Source organism: Denticeps clupeoides, chromosome 17 (genome assembly GCF_900700375.1).
Source record: "Denticeps clupeoides chromosome 17, fDenClu1.1, whole genome shotgun sequence".
NCBI lineage: Eukaryota > Metazoa > Chordata > Actinopteri > Clupeiformes > Denticipitidae > Denticeps > Denticeps clupeoides.
This window is the reverse complement of record NC_041723.1, coordinates 8,385,581-8,407,367: the sequence shown is the minus strand read 5'-3', so window position 1 is coordinate 8,407,367 and position 21,787 is coordinate 8,385,581. Positions and strand designations below refer to the sequence as shown.

Here is a 21,787-nt window from a genome sequence, read left to right as displayed (position 1 = left end):
AACATTTCAATGCATCAATATTTTCTTCTCCACGATCCAACCCAGAGCAGAGGATTTGGTTGCTGCTCAAATGAACTTTTATTTTAATAGCTGTGAGCTGAACTTTACAGAGGACACAGGGTTAGTCGAGACTGAGCTATACCTCGTGCTAGACACAAACACTAAATCCTTCCTCAGTGACCCTGGCTGCTCCCTACATCAACAAATGGCAGCTAATTAACAGGGGATTAATTAGAGTTTGTTTTTCCCTTTTTTATCCCGTTTCCACTTTCTAGGCATTATTTAATTCTCTGAGCATTAAACTGTTTCTCAGAGGTGCGGAAATGGTGGTTGAACTAAGAACAGTCATTTTTATTACTTTTGCCTGTTTTTCTAAAATAACACTCTCATTCTTTGGAGATGAACGGCTAAATGGTTTTCTGTTTTATGAAAAACTGTTTTAGTGCGTGTCCGGAAACGTCTTTGGTGCGGCCTACTTCTGATGCACCCAACTCTCGAGGTGCACCATGCTAAACAAACAGTATATAGGTATGTGTGAAAAAAGAAAGAAAGAAAGAATTTAAGATAACATCATGGTGCTGAAAATGTTAAGTCCCTGTCCAGGGAAAGGAAATAGAATGACACAATGTGGCAGCGGTAAGTTGAGCTGCCGTGGAAGAACATAACAAACAGGCCTTTGGAGCCTCTGGGCAATGACCTTCGCCCCCCTTCCTAACTCTTCATATTCCCCACCCAAGGCCTTAACGTGACAGTCTCATCAACAGCTCACGTGTGTGAACACGCCATGGACAGCAGCGTCCATCTCCGACACGACAGCTCTGGAGGCTCAGCTCTCAGAGCTGTCAAAGGTAAAGTGGGAACACGGCGGAGGGAAGACCGTTCGATGTGCGCAGGAAACGTCTTCTATTCTCAGTTCAAAAGTTCAGCGGGCTACCAGAGGCAGCCTGGGGAAAATAAGTCGAACCAATCGGAGGCGAGGACAAGTGGAGAAGCACATTCATCTCCATACCCTCATTTTGCCACTGATGAGTCCTCTAGCAGTCACAGATCTTTAAGCACTGCCTTTCTGATTGATTAGTTTTGGTGCTTCGGGTGTAATGATGGAACTGGGCTTTTTGGGGGGAGCAACTAATCATGAGTGGCCAGAGGGTCCATGGTTTTGACCTTTGACTTTGTCTTCGGGTCTTTGTATTTGAGGACTGTACACCTGCACGCTACACCCAGGAGACAAAGGTGGACTGAGAAAGAGAGCAGAAGGAAACAAGCAGTAATCACCAGATGAAAAACTGTAAAATCTGTCTCTCTAATATGCACAGTAACTGACACGGTTTAAAATGTTTTCATCCTGCTCACACACATCAAACGTGTGTATTTCTGCAGATGCATGAGTGTGTGTGTCATGAACTGACTCCGGATGCGGCACTCCGGCTCCGCCATTCGGGCAGGAGCTTTGTTGGGTTTTGTTCATTGTTATCCTGATTGTGAGTGTTTCAATGTCGTCTCTTGTCGCTGTCGGGGCCTTAAACTGTATGTCCTGTTCTGATGCGTGTACCTGTTTTTTTTGCAATGTGTGTCCATCCATGCACCATGCCGCCGTGACAGTGTGCCATCTGTGTGTGTTTACCTGCATATATTACCGTGTATGTCCCATGTGCATTCGGGTCACTGGAGAGTGACTGAAGATGCTTGTTATGGGGGATAAAGGTAAACATGGCAGCACACACAGAGCACGCCTGTGGCAGCGCATGGACCAGAGCTCAGATTAATGGACAGGAAGTTAAGCATTTCCTATAGACCTGGCAGCATTTGCGCTGATTCATTCAGGTGGAAACACAAACCTCTTCCTCACATGGTGTTCCCATGCACCTTTCCTCTTCCTCTTACATATCAATTTCTATCCGTTTGGTATATCTTACGAGTCTATTCATTCTTTCCAACTTTGCAAAGAGACTCCTGGAGACATTTACATTCAAGCTTCTAATGCATTCTTAGCCAGCATGGGGCAAGGTGAAATCCAAGGTCATGCAGTAAGCGTCCCTGATTGACAACCATTTACGATTTTCCTCCCAGCTCCAGAAGCATAATGTTCCTCAGCTCAGTTATGGCTAACAAACAGAATCTGGGCATTAGCTACAACTCAGTAAGTGACAGTATATCAGGATAATGTCATTCTGATGCACTTCTCTAAACATCATTCCAACAACAGCTATATTAGAGAAGGAAGTATTTCATTGCAGAAGATAAAGGTTTGTACAAAAAACAATAAAAGGTAAACTTTATCACAATAAAGTAGTTATGCACCGGAGAGTAGTGTAGTAGGTGCAAATCTGAAAGCCAGCGCAACAGCAGCATTTTATGTTGTATTCTTCTTACAAATAATTCATCTTCAGAAAAAAACAACAATTTAAGCTTAAAGCAATGCATCTGCTTACTGTGCTTTTTTTCTAAGCATACGGATTTGTTTATAATTAATTTTCAATTCAATACAGTTTGGTTTTAATTAGTTTTAAGCACAGTTTGATAATGAACTTTTTGCCACTGAGAGGTAATTAGATTGCAGTGTTACTCCCAACACTGGTGAGCGTGCATGACTCACATCTTTCAGTCACTTCTTCTGACTCACGCTTGTAAAGTGCGGGTGTCTGGAGGCCGAGTGGCGAAACAGTCAGTTATCATTATTCTATTTATTTTACATCTTTTTCAATTGACTAAAGCATTGCCAACTAAAGCAGTACCCCCAGCCAGATGCAAAAGGGAATTCCGGGCACCACAATCATGAGTCACTGTTTGCACCGACTTTCCCCCCATGTGCGCCACCTTTAAATAGTCCAAGGAACGTCCAAATGACCTAATTACAACTCAGCCATTTCTAAGTATACCAGCACGCATGATGTGGTACTTGAAAAAGCAGGCAATGAAAATGACTGTGTTTTTTTTTCTCTTTCTAATAGCAGGCAGACAGGACATGAGGGTCTTTGCTTCAAGTCCATTATCCACTAGCCTTTTGAATCTAGGCCATAAGATAGGCCAAAGACAAAAATGCTTGTCTCCAGGCTTGCAAGTAAATACATAATGTACAGTATAGCACAGTAATTCTGGCACACACCGACCACAATGCAAAGCATTCAACTCAAAATTTGTCACCATGTCCACATTAGTGATACTTAGTAAGAGATCTCGCAGTTGGCCTAGAAGGCAGAGCCTCACACCTCCAGCTGAGCATGAATACTGCAGATTGTGCTTTCAGCCAAGTAAATTTGCCTCGGCGTTGATATTGGTAAACACACACACATTTGCTGACATGCTTGAACACGTGCTTACCCACCTCCGTCTCTCACACACACTGGGAACGGTGGTGACGAAAGGGAGAGTGCACACACAAATGCACGTCTCAAAAAACGTAGGTAGACTCGATACGTTCACTGTGCTTATTAATTTTGAACTAAGGTAGGCAAGTGCAGTGGTAGGCAACTGTTCGCAACTGTTTTATGGTAATGGATTGGACATAGCTGTAGTAAAATGACACAAAGTGAATTGGATAGACTGGTTGGGGGCGCTTAGCATTCCTTAGACAAAGTGCTTCCCTGATGGCCACCTCTGCGAGAGAACCTCACTCCACAACCTCACTATAACTCCCAGAGAAGAGGTTTAATTGCTACTGTTTTCTCTAGTTATACAGAAGAATATTATAATAATCATTAGCAGCGGCATCGTGGATAATGGATAATTCATATTACCATAAAAAACAATCATAATTATTGTGATGGTGACCTGAGCTGACAGTTGGGTGCTGATTATTTTTACACTTTCATTGGGTGGCCGGCCAGACTGCCTCTCAGGTGAATAGCTCTCAGTGTCATATTTGGTATTTGAGCGGCGCAGCAGGACTGCTGGGCTGGGGTGTCCCTGGTGTGCGCTGCCCCGCGAGGGCTGCTGTTTGTGTGGCGGAGGACGCGGGGCTGCCTGGTGTGTCACTGTGCAGGGTCGCGGGGTTGCGTTGAAAAGGCTCTCTGTGCTGCAACGCAGATCGCCTTACAGGGCGACTTCCTGCTTCCGCCCCGCTCCTCACAGGCAGTCCAGTGTGCCCATCGCGGGAGAAAAATCAAAACAGAGGGGTTCAGTGCGCTGCCGACTGAGCACAGCACGCCATTCACCCCCGCCCAGCCACAGCCCTACTTTTATTTTAAAATTCACAAAATTGAAGTTGGGGAGACGATCAATGCGTGCTAAGGCCCGCCGGCTGCCACATTGCATCAGGTTGGAACTGTCTCAACAAGTCCCACCACTCATCGTATCTGAGGGGACCTCTCTCAGTGTGGCACCTAAAGGCAAAATAGTGAGCAGGTGCATTTGAGACAGTTTTAAGTTTCCACATTTCAAGTAGTTTATTGCCATATGCACAGTACATATGACTATAAACTATGAACCAAGCAATGAAACCAAGCACAATGAAATTCTAACTTGAATGCCATCTCTATAGATAATACATATAACAGAACACACAAGACATGCCAGTGCAGACAGAGGAGAATCAAGAGGCTGGGCAGATTTGAGAAGAAAACCTGGAGATATGAATGATAGAGTAAAAAACGTATGACTTATCAGACAGTTAAGTTAAGTAACTCAGTTAAGAAAGAGTTTGAATTCTTTTTTGTAGAATTATTGGATAATGTGAGGTTGAAACAATCAACACTGTCAGCGAAGCCGAGCGGAGGATTGTATGGCGACCTTGAAGTGCTCTTTCAGTCATTTTTCTGCTTGATGTGACCCTGACTTCAGTAGATCAGGGTAAGAGCGGTAATGGCAGGGACCGGCTGAGAGCAGCGTCTGTTCACAGGGCCGAGTCGACGCGTAGCTGGGCGCTGGGGTGTTTCAGATTCCTGGGGAAATGGCAAAGTGGGCAAATAACTCTTAACACAAACAAACCCCAGGGCACTAATGACAGGCTTGGCTTTGCGTCTGGATGTTTTTCCTGCACGGCTGTACAGATCATCTGAAGGGAAACGCTTTTACCAGGAGCCCGCCCCCCATCTCCCTGTTTTCACTGCTGTCCCTGTCCATCCTCCTGCTTCTCGCCGTTGGACATAGCTTAGTTTTTCTTCTTTAAACGCATTAAATCAGCACTCAATACATCCATTTCTAGCATGGGTGCAGGAAAACATTCGGCCCGCCTGACTGCCTGGGCTTCCCTTTCGGATGTCAGGCCCCGATCAGGGGGTAAAAAGAATGGTGCTCTGTACCAGGGCTGCAAGGACCCATTCATAGCCGACAGCATGGCCATAGTGGGCATGCAGGACTGACCCGAGATGCCTAGAACAAAACTGGTACTGATCAGATCCTCACACAGACAGAACCGGTATTGATCTGATTCCGTGGACACAAACCGGGCTGTGATGTTGTCTGGCCAAGACAGGATCGGCCCTGACTAGATTTGCTGGAACAAGCCCAGGGCTCACGCAGACTTGCTCAGACCCGAGCCAGAATTGATTACTTTCGGCCCCGCTCAGAATAAACTCCGTCTCTGACGCTCCTTTGTCAGTTTTCTGTTTGCTTTGGTCTAGGCTTTCATGTTGTCTTTTCTCCTCTGTCTTATCCTCAGGTTTTTGGAACAAGATAGCGATCAAGCAGACGCTGAGTGAAGACGCTGAGTGAATGTCTGTGCGGATGCCCGGGGGGGGCGGGGTGAGGGCCAGTCCGTGGGCATTTTTCTGAGGCGCTCGCGTTGGTTAGTTCAACTCCGGGTGGCTGTGGAGCTAAATGCAAAGCAGAAAGGTGTCCTCTGTCCAGGAGAGGCTACCTTGCCGGACTCTGCGTGTGAGGCAAGCAGCAAAGCCAAGCCAAAGTGTGGCCTGTGGAGAGGGCTGTGTACTTTGGAAGAATTTGTTGAAAAATCCCAGGCTTATAGAAAACGCTCTCTTTCAGGGGCACTTAAAAGGCCGTTTATGTAAGCCTTACAAGAAAACACAGTTATTTGTTCCCTCCCGGTCTACCATAAATTTACAGGGGAGACAAAAAAAGAAATAGACATTCACCAATTAAAGAGCTTGCAGGTTTGCGGAGAATTCACCTGCAAGTTCGTGAAAACGAAGCGAGGAAACTACTGCTTCTTGCCAAAATGAAGGAAAGAAAAGTGTTTGTTCATTCATAGCTACGTTATGGCCTGATCAGCGCCGATGCAACCAGGTAGGCAGGCATTTTAATTGTAAAAGGATGAAGGCAGAGTACAGCCACCGTCAGAGTCAGGGACCATCTGCAAACTGCAGCTGTGCAAAAACTAGAAATATTTAATGGTACACTAAAAGATTGATTTTACTTTCAGCAGCAAAAAAAAAAAGACAGGTGGTGGTATTTCACAAGAACAAATTAATCTCTAACATAACCAAAGGCTGTTTTTTTGTAGAAGTTTTTGCCCATTTTTTACCGCCTAAGAAGTGGTGCGGTGAGCCTGATGCAGAGCCTTGGTCTGCTGCACCAGTCTGGAAATACAACAAACCAAAAGCATTTGTCACAGTTAATGCAGCTCATTGACAGTACCTTGGATGGCTACAGTTAATTAAAATTCTATACTCAGGATATTTATTAGCTGAACCGCCTCTTGCAAATGGAACAATTACGCAATCATACACCTAGAATCTCTCAGTTGCACTAATATCAGTCACTTTTTGGTCCTATTATCACATCATCACACACACATACACACACCCTAATCCAAATGACTTTGCAACCTCAGACAAATGCAAAAGTGTCAAAGACACAGCGCTTCCAGGTTTCCAGGGTTTTAATTCACTCCTCTTCAGTTAAGAGGATGGGAGGAGAGGGCCAACATTAATTCAACCATTATGCTTTGAGGAGATCCACTGGACCAGAAGGACAAGAAGAGTTATTGTTCCTATTCTCTGCTCTGTCTGCTTTGGCCTTGCGAGAATCAACTTATTACGCCAATAAATGGCACAGTGAACTTCAGAGGAAGAGGCTGAGGGAAATAATACTGACTAAAAGTGAGAGAGAACAAATGTCCTATACTGATCTAGCATTTCTGTGTTTGGCCCACATGCTGTTTTTCTATTCTAGTACAATCGATGCCTGAATACAAATAAGAAAGACAAATTTCCAGAGCCTCCTATTTTTTCTCTCCTATTCTCCTGTGCCAATTTAGGGGAAAAATAAAGCTAACTGACAATATGCAAAAGCACTTTCCTCCACCAAATCTCTTAATCTAAAATGCAACAGAAATAGCAAGAGGTGAGTTAGGTAGGCGGAGGTCAAAAAGGCAAAAGTAATAATGCCGAGCACAGACGAGTAACGGCAAATTAGAAGCTTCGAATCTGCAGCATGAAATGAAATGAGAAAGCTTCAGCTCAAAGGAATTATTATGGTATTATATCATTATAAACGCATTATCCAGCATCAGCATGTTTTTTTTTTCCTCCCTTCGTCTTAACTGCAGCTAATCTTGCGCAGCCTACGTGGGAAAAGCTAAGTGCATTATCAGGTGCTGTTCCCTCCGCACAGCAGGGCACCCAGTGTGCCTCATGTCGCCCATCATTCACAGCGAATGCAGAGAGGAGCTATCGACTGCGATTCATATGGCACCTGGTGCATGCGAGGAACGCGCTACTGTTGCGACCCCCGAGTGCCTCTGATGAATAAACCATTCGGGCTGTTGTTGGGACAGGCTAGGGTCTGTGGCTCGGAGTGGGGTGCTTTCCAGCTTTTGGACTGAAGAAGCCAGACCTCGGCAGTCTCTTGGAGCTTTTTTCATGCCTTACAGAAAGTTAGGGGGGTAGGTGAGTTGTTTTGGATTCCAGAGGGGTATCAACACCTCCCTCAGACTGACTCCACTGCACTCCACTGGAGCTCATTCCCATCTGAAGGCCTTTCACAAGAGCCCAGCTAGGTGAGACTCCACCCTCACAAAAAAACAAACAGTCCCACGCACCTCTGTTCCACTTATAACTCCCAACTGGAAAAAAGGGGCACCAGACAAGAGTGTGGAAGAATGGTGGAGTGTGAGAAACTGAAGAGATGTCCAGATTGTGTGACAAGAGCGTTGAGTGTTAAGTTGCACTGGGCACAATGCAAATTCACTTCCCAGTTGCTTCAGTGGATACTGACAACAAGACCATGTGGTGGATTATAGAACAGATTGCCAAAGACACAGCATGAGGGGTGAAATTCGATGGGAGGTGGCCAATCGTATGATCCTGACATTCCCTTCAACGCATTAAGCATATGCTGGAATAATGGAGAATTGGGGGTATTCACCAGGATATAACACAACCCCCAAAACACTAATTACAGAATAAACACTCAATACAGAATTTGTTCAAATTGAATGATTACTGTACGTCCATAATGGCTGTCCACCAACGTTAGAGGTTCCCTAAACCCAGGTGTGTATTTGATCAAATGGGTGCTTCTACTAAATACTGAGCAAAATGTCTGAATACTTAGGACCATGTGATATTTAGTTTTTTCTTTGTTAAGAAATCTGCAAAAATGTCACCAATTCTGTGTTTTGCTGTCAATATGGGGCGCTTTGTGTTCATTAATGAGGAAAAAATTTACCGTTATGATTTTAGCAAAAGGCTGCACTATAACAAAGAGTGAAAATTTTAAGGGGGTCTGAATACTTTCCGTATCCACTCTATATTATTGGGGTGTGTCCACTAAAGGTACTAAAACCATACCCCTTTCTCTACAAGTGGAAAAATGGTTGTTCCGTCTAGCTGCTTTTTTGGCATACATGTTCAGGCACACATGTTTGAGCCAGAATATAGCAGTATATGAATTATTGACTAGACTAATTACCTGAGATGGGACTGCTGCCTTACTCACTTGTAACAGTAGGAAAACCACAAATTCTTATTTAGCTTTTGTAGGGATAGATTCTCCGGTGCATCATTAAACAAAAAAATCCAAGTTTTGGCACAAACATAAATGCAGATTTTATTCTATTTTCAGGAAAGTCTCATACTTTGTTGACAAATGTCCCAAAATGAGAAGCTGATGAGCAGAAATCCCTGTCCCTCTGGTTCAAAAGCATTATAAGACTGATACTCATAGCTACAGTCTTGAACGTGAGAGCCCGAGAGTTAACGAGAAGATTTCAGGCCCGGCACTGTGCGGTTTGTCGCTACATATTTCACAGCCAAAGGTGCTTTCATGGCCGCAGTGACACCAGCAGTGAGAGACGCGTGCTACTGTGCTGCTGGGCCCCAGGTTTTCGCACTCTCTCCAATGACCAGGCGGCTGCTGGGCGAAAAAGAAGCCGGTGACAGAAGGGGCCGTCTGATCTCCACAGCAGACGGAGCTGGGAATGTTACCTTATGAACCCTCCGAGTCATTCTCTCACTCTGACACACATTTTCTGTCTCAGCAGACCAGACCTCTTTAACAAGCCTGCCCTAGTGGGCAGCAGACAGAAAAAAAAGGGGGGAGGGTTATTTTTAGATTGCGCGTAGATTAAACGTGGAACGTATTTCCTCATCCTCGTAAAGAGCACTTTTTTGAACTCTCGTTCACTCATTCGCTCCCTCCCTCCCGGCCGCTCTCTTCGCGTTCCGTCTCTGTGGGGGAGCTCACATTTCTCCCAACTCCGCACATTCTTACCGACAGCCCTCCGCCCCCACCCCAAAAACCAAGGCTTTAAAATCTGACGTCAGTCCTCCATCCGCCTCCTCCTCCCTGTCCGGCTTTTTTTGCACCGGCCTCTACCCAGTAGCATGACGGTGTCGGCTCTCGCTCTGGAGGTCCTGTCACCCACCCGGGCAGGGAAAATAAGCCATCGGAGGAAGGAGAAGAAGAAAGCGGGCGTCAGGAAAACAAGGCTAATGCATAATTACATCCCCACAGCCGTCTCCCCACACAACCTCGGCCGGCTGCATAAGGGCTCAGGACGGATGTCAGAGGATAAATAAATCACGTCGCTCATAGCAAGGCCTGTGTAATTAGCTGGGGGCGGTTGTTGTGAGCTCAGCTGGCATAGGATGGGAAACACGCAATAAAAAAACGACATGGCTACTTCCAAATCTGCCCTGTCCACGCCCTGAAGGGAACCCGCCTGGCTCTCTCTCTACCCCTCCTGGTGTAGATCACACCACTGCTGGCGGTGTGAGGTGAGGAGAGAGGAGGAAGCACGGCGCTGTGGCTTTAACTGGGCCTGTTCGAGCTGACCCGTGTCTGTGTGGTGGACATGGGCTGCAGCAACTGTGAATGGGTTTACGGCAGGGTCCAACCATGAGGCTTAAAAACTGCACAAATACAGCCTTTAAGTGGAAATTGAGTTTAGGAAGAGTATAAACCATATAAACAAAGCCATTTTTTTATTCCTTCAGTTTCACTGAATAACAAAAATGTATTCTGAAAGCACACATCTAGACGACAGCGGAAAATCCCTTGTCAGCAGTAAAGGCAAATATCTTCTGTAATAAGGGGGTGAGACGGAATGGTACAGAGCAAGCATGTGATTTAATAATTGGGATGCAAGGAAATGCCTCTGGGAGCACAGAAAGCACCCTGACCACACTGGAAGAAGCTCCGGCTCTCAGCAGCGATTCGGGCTCAAACCACCCGGTCCTAAGCAGAGGCGTCCTTAGCATGCCATCGAGAATAGAAGAGATAAGATAACACGGATGGATGTCAGTGTAGACAAGGAGAGAATTACCTGAACCATGCATTAATTAACACAGTAGCAAGAACCCACTGCGAGGTCAGAGGGCTGTGGGCTGAATAAATAAGTCTCAGAAGGAATCAAGAGAAGGAAAAAGGAATAAAAACAGGGAGCGAAAGGGGGTGGACTTCCAGGTGTACCAGAGTGGTTCCCCTCACTCTAAGCCCCCCTAAGCACTCTTAAGCCAGGGTAATAAAACTCGCGCAGATAGAGGGCCATTTGGGGGCCAGGAGATCATCTACCTATTAGACTTGCCATTGTTGGAGGAAATGCAAGACTGCGAGCCAGAGCTTTGCTTTTTAAGGCTCGAGCAGGGAAGGCCCTTTTTGCAGCAAGCCTGGAGCATTTATGTAGTTAGCATACCTAAAGCTCTGCTGTGCCCCGAAAGAATTCTGAAAAAAAAAAAAAAAGAGCTCAGATTCAGCCAGAGGGGTCTGAGAAAACGCGACCACACGGCTGCTGTCCATCCGAATAGGGGCACACCCTGCCTCTTTTTCTCATTCACAAACCTAACCCTATCACTGACTGGCCATAAACACTTCCAGCAGCCGCACAGTCAATCTATCGGGACCTGCTGTAATCAGATACTGATGAGCAACAACTCAATCCAGTCTGCACACTACATCATCATATAAATACAATCTTTGTTTCCACACAAGCAGCATTTCTGTGATGCACAACTAGAATAAAACCTCACATGGTTGAGGTTGTCCATTATTACAAGCCCCATCAATTGCAGAAGCACAGTAAGCAATGCAGACAGTGGAAATCGTGTTATGAGTGACAGTGCCATGGGATTTGGAAGAACTCTAACCTTTAGATTCCAGGATCAACACTCATATGATAATGTTGTTGACGTGAGCTGATTTAATGCTGTGTTAACATCTCGCAGGACAGCCTTCCTGGGGCTGTGCAAACAGAGCACAGCCCAAACCAACAGCCTTAAAAGGGAATCCTGCCGTGTCCCTCCCCAACTATCTCTCGGCTCATTCTCTCGGAAACCCTGGTATTATCAGGAAAAGCATCCTGCCACACAGAGGACATCAAATTCCATCTGCAGGGGGGAACGCAGCACATTACAAATCTGACTACAGGGCAAACGGGGGAAAAACTAATTCAGAAGGGAGACGTACTACATTGCCAGACAGCATTGTCATTTTAATCACGCCGTCGTGAGCAGCTGATAACCTGCACAAAATTATATTAGTTTTTCATGATTACACGAATCAGTCCCTCCAGGATATTCGTGATGTCATGATTGCCACATTTCAATCAACACCTTGCAATTTTGTCCAATCGCTGCAAATTTGATCAATGATCTGCTGTCACTGCTGCTGTTCCGTGTTTACATTGATATGGCAGGAATGTACATTACATTGCCGAAAACTGAACAGCAGCGTACACATGCACACACAGATTGGAACATGTGTGACACAGATAATCCAGCCTATACACAAAGATTACAAAAAAAAAACAAAAAAACTACTGCTTCCAATTAAGACTTCAAATTTTAGAATTTTTTTAGAAATGTTGCTATAAACAATCCCCAAATGCCTGCAAAAGCCATGACGAATTGACCCCCTAGACCTAATTTACAAAGCTGATGAGCAAGTAACAGGTAGAGTGACCCCTTTTGGCAAAAGTGGAACCACATGTTCCTGAAACCAGGGTACAGATTTTATTCACAGCCACAGAAAAATAAACTATGAAGAAATTATGAAGTTCTTTCATAATAGTCACATTATAATTTGTGCCGATATGGATGTTCATATCGTGCTATTTCCCTTATGTACTGCCCAGCCCAACTGCAAACATCAAAGAACCTAAAGTTTACAACAGCATCTGAAGGGAGAGGCACTGAGCCTCGTACCATGTGTTGCTTTGAGCTTCAAAATCCCACACTAGGACCCACACATGGTTCACATAACAAATCCCTCTCCTCTCATATCCTCGCCAGTTTACTGCTACATGCAAAAAAAGGAAATGAGACTCACAGCATCACACAGAGACTGAATGCTAAGGACTCCTGTCTTCTCCATCGCAGTGTGCATCGCTGGTGGGGGACAGCAAGAATGGCCTTCACATCAGTGTCTGAGCAGGAGCCATGCCCTCAACCGTGGCTTTGGATGGTTTGTGTTTGCAGACTGTTAAATAGCAGGCATAGAGGTCGACAAAAAGGGCCATTGTAAAACGCCATACGACCCTCCTGTGACCTTTGTGCAACGCTACTGAGTTAAACACATATGGACTTCTTCTGAGGGAAAAAACAACTTTTTTGGATGTTGCAAAACACAAATAAGTGAAAAAAAAAAAACGATTTATGTGCAAACCCGTGTGTTGATGCCAAGCTGTTGATGGCAGGCACGCTAAATGAAAAGGCCGCTCTCCACATTGCGTGCCACTTTGGAAAGCCCAGAGGAGTGACTTGCGGGGAAATTAAACTGCATTTGTGCCCCTCGAGGGCGCCACTCCCTCTAGAACTTTTAACCTGCTTTGAACAGCTGTGCCCCCAAACCCTCCCCCCACTGAGTGTACTTTAGTCTCCGACCACCCATCTCCCTCAACAACCTGCTTCGCCGCTCCACCTGCGCTGTCAGGTGTATCCCTGGGTCATTTTTTTTTAGTCCTGACTGCAATTCTTTGCTCTGAGCAGTGAGTTTCTTAGCTCTGAGCAGGAAAGGAAAGGAAAGGAAAGAGACAGTGGAGTACGAGGGCAGGGGAGCTTCAAGCATTTGCACGAGCCTCTCTGGCATGGCCTCCTGAAGCATGCTGCACCCACTGTGTGAATTTATCACCCTGGTCACAGACAAATGAATCACAGAAGCTCTGTGTGCCTGGATTTTTGAATGAATGATTGTGTCGACTCTATAGATGTTAAAGTAAAAGAAAAAAGGGTGTGTGTGGATTTTTGACAGGTGCTCATGAGAAAAAAGATATGTGGATGCCATAGTAAATTGGCAGCCCTGCACAAAAAAACAGTCACAAGCCTTGTTAGTGAGGTTAGTTGTAAAAATGCTAGGAAGCAAAAATATTGGACTCTGGAGGAATGCAAAAAGGTCATGTGGCCTGTTGAGTCCAGGTTTTCCCTGTTCCAGAGTAATCGGGGTAAAAAGGGAAGCTCATGAATTAATGCACCCATCATGCCCCGTCCCTACTGTACAATCCTAGAGGCAGTGTTATGATCTGGCAGGGCAGTGTACATTTATATGGCAGATATTTATGACGTCTAGTCCTCACAAGGACTGTGTATGTGTGTGAATGCGCGTGTACATTTGAGGGCCACTCCCTCCGCTGAGATATACGAGATCACGGCGTCTGTTTACTTCACTCAGCTGGGAGGGAGGGGGCGCTCAGCACTAGATGTCCGCTGTATACATTTCACCAAGCTGGCTGTGTGGCATGTATATAGGTCCCCATAAACAGAAAGCGGGGAGGAAGCCTGATCACATAGATGTGCTTGACCTGATGACCCACGAGCTGCACTGTTATGCTAACACCACGCGTGTTAGTGTTTGAAGAGAACTGGGCGCAGCTCTGGACTGAGTCCAGTCCACCGCAGGGAGGGAGGAAATGACAGGTCCTTCTTCCAAAAAAAGAAGACACACAAGCATTTCTCAAGGCTCAGAAGAAATATGTTAATGAAAACACAGATATCAAGTGCACATGCCACACACACTCATACAAACACACAGTCTGCCGATCTCCTGCAGCTCACACCTGCAACAGACATGCTGGGCAATGGACATTCCCCAAGAAACTGCAAATTCCCCGTCTGTAAAGCAGCATCGCCGCTCTACAGCTGGACCCCAGGAGAGGGCGGGTCACCATCGCATCAAGCCATCAGATCCAGCTGATGAATATACTTCAAAGGCATGGCTCTCCTTTCAGGCCAGTTGAATGTTAACCTGCTCAGACAGCAGACTGAGGTCAAAGTGCACCCCAGGGCCACTCCAGGGCCTTGAAGAAAAATGAGAAAAAAGAAGCGCACCAAAGGGTGAATACAGCAAACATGAACGTTTGAACCGGAAACATTCACAGAGCCGGAGTGTCTCTCTGAGACCCCACAAATATGTGTGTTTAAAGCACAAACACTCTGAACGCTCCAATGTGGAATCTGACAACGGGCACCGACAATCAGCAACTGCTGATGCTGGGCCATGTTGACAGATCAAACACAGGGTAAAATTGCTGGAGCCACTGAAGAAAAGCTATGTGCTCATAAATTAGAACAGTCTTTTAGCCATGACTGGACGGCATGCTTGACAACACCAGCTGAATTGGGGTGCTATTACAAATGGAACTTGGACGACCGAGAACATGCATTGACATACAGTATTGCACGTATGCAAAAAACACAAAACTCTGTTTTAATATTAATATATTTTGTAAAATAGGTTACATATTCTTTTATCCCTTGTAGGAATATACATGTGATGGCAATATGTATAACGAATATAAAATTTTGTATCTGTATTCAATTCACATTACATTTTACAAGGCAGTATTACAGTATTAATACCTTCAATAAGATAATACTTTTAGAATCTACTGCTCTCAATAAAGATATCCATGGAGATCAATTGCCTTTTGATATTTTTTGTCCAACACAAGACTTGTATTATGACTTAATTTGTCACAAAACCAACTTGTGTGAAGGTGATGTGACCACATCCATAGGGACATTTCTGCTTCACATGTTTCATACATGCATTTCAAACATTATAGAAATAGTGAAGTGATTGTCACATGTGATACACAGCAGCACAGCACACGATGCACACAGTGAAATTTGTCCTCTGCATTTAACCCATCACCCTGAGTGAGCAGTGGGCAGCCATGACAAGCGCCCAGAGAGCAGTGTGTGGGGACAGTGCTTTGCTCAGTGGCACCTCAGTGGCACCTTGGCGGATCGGGAATTGAACCTGCAACCTTCTGATTACAGGGCCGCTTCCTTAACCACTAGGCCACCACTGCCCCGACTTATGTTTTTTTTTTTTTTTTTATATGTATTTTTTAATATTCTGCATTCATTACTTTTTATGTAAATGTATTCTTCAACAGAATAAAAATGGAATACATTTATGCCAATGTATTCAGCATTCAACAATTTAGCACTTGCCCTGCTTATATTTTATTAATTAATGCTTAAAACGTCCTTTTATAATGGCTAATTTATTTGAAATTATAATCTCTTGCACACATCCATGGGGGAAATTCCTGATTCAAACACATAAACTGAACACACAGCAGGAGCAAGAGGGAATGAGAGATGCCAAGAGGAAGAGGGTAAAAAGGAGAAGACAGTCACAAGTTCACTATCCAATTCCTCAGTGGCAGGACGTGCTGGCTGTGGCAAACTGACAGCCCCAATTAAGCCGGCAGCCGAGAGGGGAACATGTGACTTCACTCTTCCTCCACACTTCCACTGTCATGCCTCTGTTCTCCCATCAGGGCTCCATCCTCTGGAGGGGTTCCAGCTGCCGGATGGGCCTTCTGCTCCACCAGAATATACATTACTGGTCCAGTTCAGCCTCTCTAGTCTGATGGGGGCTCAAAGAGCTCCTCCTAAAATCCATCCAAGCTCTATGAAATCTCGGATCAGGATTGTTGGCTGTCGTTGAAAACAAATGGGTCTAAACAACAGCACACATCTGGACAGAGAAACAGAGAGAAAGAAAGAGTGAGAGAGGTGGAAGAGCAGGAATGTAGCAGAAAAAGGGGGGAAATAAAAGAGGGGGAGGGCAGCCAGCTGTTTAGAACCAGGGCCAAAGTGTCTGGATATGTGCTGTGCTCTAATTTACATGAGATCTCCCTTCCGATCTCTCTACCCCATTTGACCAGAACCCCCGGACAACTGTCCACTCTGCAGGGCGCTGGACCAAACTCCCCCACAACACTCTGTGGTCAGCTGGGTTCTTCTGAGACACTGTCTGACTCAGTCCCCCTCAGATTTTTAATCCAGCAGGAACGAAGGGGGAGGAACTGCTTCACACACAGTTCCATGCTTGGCAGCGTCTGCTGGGCTCTACTGCAGCATCTTCTGTTTTCCCCAAGAGGCTCAGTCTCCCCAACAACCAAGAACAAACTGAATGTCATTTTCTCATTGTGCTGACAGATACTCAGGAACACTGTGTGTGTATAGATATATATATGTGTGTGTGTGTGTGTGTGTGTGTGTAGGGGTATAATGACTGCAGCTACAGCAGAAGAGAGCGCAGCAGAGAAGAAGCTCAGACGGAGGGCCTAATTACCTGTCTGCTCTGGACACCGACTCAGTCTCACACACCACAGGGACAGGATAAAGAGAGCAGCCCAGTGGGCACAGGCAGCGCCAGCCAACACACACTCTCACGTATACACACACTAAAACTTACACAGTCTCTCTTTTTTTCCCTTAGACATATACATTAACACACACACACACACAACACTTTTATCAGCACAGCTCCTGTTAAGTGATCTGTGGGAGCCGAGAGTCATACGGCAGGATGGAAAAAGTGAAGTGGGGGTGCTGGGGGTGTGGTGAAAAAAGGACCTGAGGGAGTGTGTGTCATGTGTTTTACATTAGTGGTGAGCTCAGTCTGCCCGGATGCAGAGGAGAGCATCACACCCACCCCAAATCCCATTCACTACCTATCATCCCCACACCCTCACAAAGCTACCAAGAAGGTGATGCCAACCCTTATGTGCATGTATACCCACTATGTGTGTGTGGGTGTGTGTGTGTGTGTGTGTGTGTGTGTAAACAGAGACAATAGAGATAATCAATGTAGTGACTGAGCAATAGCAGCACATATTGTCAAGGTTAAACCAGGCAATCACAGTGCAGAGACCAGAGGATATCAATTTCCTCTACATCCTGAACCCAACTCTTACCCACAGACTACCTATCAGTAGGTACATGCAATAAAAGCATGCAATTATTACACCTCAGCTGTATTCATAATAAACAATATAGTAAAGTTGAATTCTGGGTATAGACTAGTCCTGGGAACTGGCAGCACAATACAGCGTAACAACTTTATACTTTACATTTCTACCCTTGATGAGTAATCATTAATGCTCATCACGTATCTCATTTCTGCATTATGAAAAATGGTTTAGGATTTGGGATATGACAGGGATTGCAGAGATAAAACTCTATCCGTGTACAGAATTCGCTGCATCATTAACCTTTAAAGAAACGTGTAAGAAAATATGTAAGCTTATTCCCTCAGAGCATTTGACTGAAAGGTGACTGGTTGTTCCACATGAGGTCAGGTGAGTTCCCAGCTACTTTCCCCCTTTGGCAGTCTGAGATGACACTCCCATGCCCTGGCTTACGTACATTGTGAAAGTTAGAAAAGGGTTAAAGCAGTCCCCCGTTGGGTTGGGTGTAAAGTTACATACTAACAGCCAGAGACTGACAGCAGGGGAGGGCAGAGGTCAAATGGCATTTAACACCGATATTTACAGCACCCTCCCTCCTAAAAAACACACACACACATGGAGAGACCCCTGGAGTCCAAATAAACAAAAAGTCTTCTTCCAGAACCCCACGCCAGGCAACGGTTACAGCTCTTGGCAACGCTGTTTACCAAAATGTGCGAAGCAAACATGCCAGCATTGCCGAAGTCATCCCTTTTATGACAGTAAACGCCACAAAGGCTGAATCCATCACACTCCGTCACAGAAAATAAGGAAGACTCACTGAGGACAGCCTCGCTCGTTCCCTCACCAGGATACCAGAATGAGAATTCCCCCAGAAAATGCTATTTCTGGCAATATGCGGAGGTGAGATTACATCTTTTACAATGACCTGCTGTGAGAGGATCACAGGCTCTTGTGCGGCTACTGTAACTATGGCCACTGTAGTAAAGCTGCGGAAAGTGTAAACAGCGGGCGATTACAGTATGGGTGCGTTGGGGCGGACTGCGCTAAAGGCAGATTAACTGCAGTAAAGACAAACCATGGAGAAGATTGCCCTGCCTGGAGTTGTGTGGTTACCGTGGCTGCGGTGAGACTAGTCCTGAGATTGCTATACTGGTGAGAATGCTGTATAGGCACTGTTGCCGCTGGGCGCAGCGCAGTAAACTGGGTTTTATCGTTGGCTTTTACTGCTGTCCTGTGGGGCATAATCACCGATGCTGCACACAGACACATTTGCAGCCAATCCATGCCGTGCAACGTTAACCCTCGCCATATAGGTGAATGACGCCAAACAAGCTTTACTGTGCACTTAAATCATATAAGTGCAGGTTCAGACCAATTTTACCTTATTTAACTTTTACGCTTTGAGCTGTTCCTCTAACTTTATACATTTAATATCATCCTTCCCCTGAGGAATGTTGTCCCAGAGTTGAAATTAACTGAAATTGGTTGCTATGCAACAGGGACAATTTGCTTCAGTAAAAGCATTGCCTAGTATGTTGGCAGCAGAGATAATAATGCTCAATGTTTGGCATCAGCGACCAACTTATAATTATGGCCAACTTCATTTTCAGCTATTCACATTTTCATTGATGCTGTTGGTGCTGTATTTACATTCAAATTTGGTTTTACAAACACCAGTGAGTTTGTCTCAGATCCCAAATACTGAGAATTTCTGAGGACATTTTCCAGCCCTCTAGCACAACTGTTAGGGCCAGTTAGTGCAATGTAAAATGTGGCACTTGAGGAGGGTTCAAAACTATAACATCAAGCACAGACGTATAAACAGCTGTAAACAGACTGTGTACTAGGTATCTGTATCTTGGAGAGGGGGAAGGTACAACCTTCCCTATGGCATCCTGCTGTAACCCAGCACATGAACTTTAATGATCGTTTTACAAACAAAGTTTAAAATGGGAGGGGCCAATGGAGATGACTGACAGCACTGACACAACCTACTTCCTTTTCCTGGATGATTTAAAACCTGCTCCTCTTACTGCATCACATACACACGCACAAAAAATTACCTGCTTGTATCCCTTCTTTTGAAATGCAGAAAATATTGTCTTATTTCCTTATGGTCAACATTGAAGTCACCACATACTATAATTTGACATAAAATCTGACAGACTATAATCTGGTAACAATAATCAAATGTTTGGGGGCTTCTACTTTAAAGACCAAAGATTCAATGTCTGTTACGTTTTGTATGTACTACAGAGGATGTGCCTGCAAAGTTCAAGTTCAAAGTTCACTTTTTTACATTGAACCCCTTTACCAGTGTCATTTACCATTAAACATTATTTTCACTTCCATTTACCTCCACTCATTCTTAATCTTAATCCATGAATCTCTTTTATTGTGAGTGCAGGAATATGTACCCACTTTTTAATGTCTTCCATGAAAGGGAATAAACTCTTTAATATACAGTGAGGCTGTGCAGTTATAAGTAATGAAGCAGTTGGACTGATTGTTCTGTTGTATTGTACATTTGCACTTCAAAAAAGCCTGTTTCAGCCAACTTGTTTTTTTTCTAGTTCAGTTTCTTATGACAACTCTTCCCAAGAAGTTTTTTTAAGTTGGATTTCATTGGAAGTTATTCTCTTATTTATATTCTCAAGTCCTCTATGCTTCTTTCTATCAGTCTCCTCTTCTCCTCCCCCCTGGCTGCAGGCAGCTCTGGAAAGTCCATTCGCTCAGTGAAGCAGTGACACAAGGACTGTCTCCTCCATGGCAGACCACACTTGTGTTTTTTCAATTAACTCCGACTCCTGTACAGCCTTCAGGAGAACATTGGGGAAACCATAATTCTCAGGGCCCAGCAGAAACTAATGGAAAGTCGCTTAAGATTTTTTCCGGGAGAGGTTTCAGAAAGACCCGTTACCCAGAAGTCTGGGAGACAGGCTGCATGCGTGAAGGACCAACAGAGTGGTGGAAAGTGGATGGATGCTTGAGTGCAGAAACCACACGAGGGCAAGGGGTGAAGTCTGTGTTATCCTAGAGCGGGTGAAAACTTCAGGAGGGTACTGAAGAATGGACAAGAGGCAGTGGACGAGGCAGAGGAGGTATGAATGAGGGGAGGGGGGTGAATGAGTGCAGATGGATGGATTTCCCTGAGAATCTGGATGAAAGCTCACCGGCCCGGATCTCTTCTGCCCCGCGGGGAAGAGGACAGATCCACCGAAATCACATCAAAGACGCAGACTCGGCCCAGCAGCTGAGCAGACCTTCGTCTGTCCCGCACGTGTTTACACAGATGAGTGCAAACAGCCACTGACCCCCCCCCACCCTCCCCTCCCACCACAACAGACTCAATCAGCAGCACAAATAAACACCACCGTGGTGACAGGCCAGTCTCGACCAACTGACATGCCAGGACCCCTTGCCCTGGGTTACCCTTCCCCTCGCTGTCAACGCACCAGGGTAGCAAGGCCACCGCCAACCCTGCTAGCCAGTCAATAACCCCAGCCTAGTGCCAATAACCCCTCACTCAACACTGCAGCATCCAGTGGCTCCCAGCAAGACCCCCCACTCACAGGGAGGCTAAAGCTAAAAACAGACCATCACAGCTCTGCCATGCTGACACACTCGCCTATTCTTCCTTTAAAGAACTCACACACTGATTATCTGACACCTACCTCTCTCACACACACACACACACTTGTGGTGGCACTGCTCTGCATTCATCAGCTGAGTGTATAAACACACTCGGCACATGTTGCCCAGACACACTCAATAAAGTTCAATGAAACACACACACAACTGCAGGCATTACTCAATCTGTCAACACCGCATGCTAAAAATGTGTGTGTGTGTGTGTGTGTGTGTGTGTGTGTGTTTGAGTGAGGAGGAGTGTGTGTAGAGACATAAGACACCCCCCCCAACTTTCCACGCCCACCTAGACACAATGACACAGACAGACAGACAGACAGACAGGGTGGGTGACAGCGGCAGTGCTTACCTCAGCAGCAACAGAGCTGGACTGCCACCGGCCAATGCCTCATCACTGGGACCGGTCCTTAAAGTGCAGGAGTTTCACACAGGGACAGAGGGAGAGACAGCGGGAGAAAAAGAGAGACAGAGGGAGAGACAGGGAGGGAGAGAGAGAGAGAGACAGACATAGAGGGAGAGAAAGAAAGAGTTTGCGCTGGAGCCGCGCAGCCCCTGGGCCCGTCCACTCAGACTCTGCACACTGAGGATGAAAAG

At 45.5% G+C, this 21,787-nt stretch overlaps 1 protein-coding gene across 2 annotated transcripts in view; it reads right to left on the bottom strand.

Annotated features, from left to right (window-relative positions):
- znf469 (zinc finger protein 469) overlaps positions 1-21,787 on the bottom strand; it is a 58,266-nt gene that overhangs the window by 17,742 nt on the left and 18,737 nt on the right. The window contains exon 1 of one of the 2 annotated variants that reach the window (XM_028958446.1): positions 21,543-21,773. The exons of the other annotated variant lie outside the window; for it this stretch is intronic. The gene's annotated coding sequence lies outside the window, so the exon portion shown is untranslated. Of the gene's footprint in view, positions 1-21,542; positions 21,774-21,787 lie in introns of those variants that run through there. 2 annotated transcript variants of the gene reach the window in all.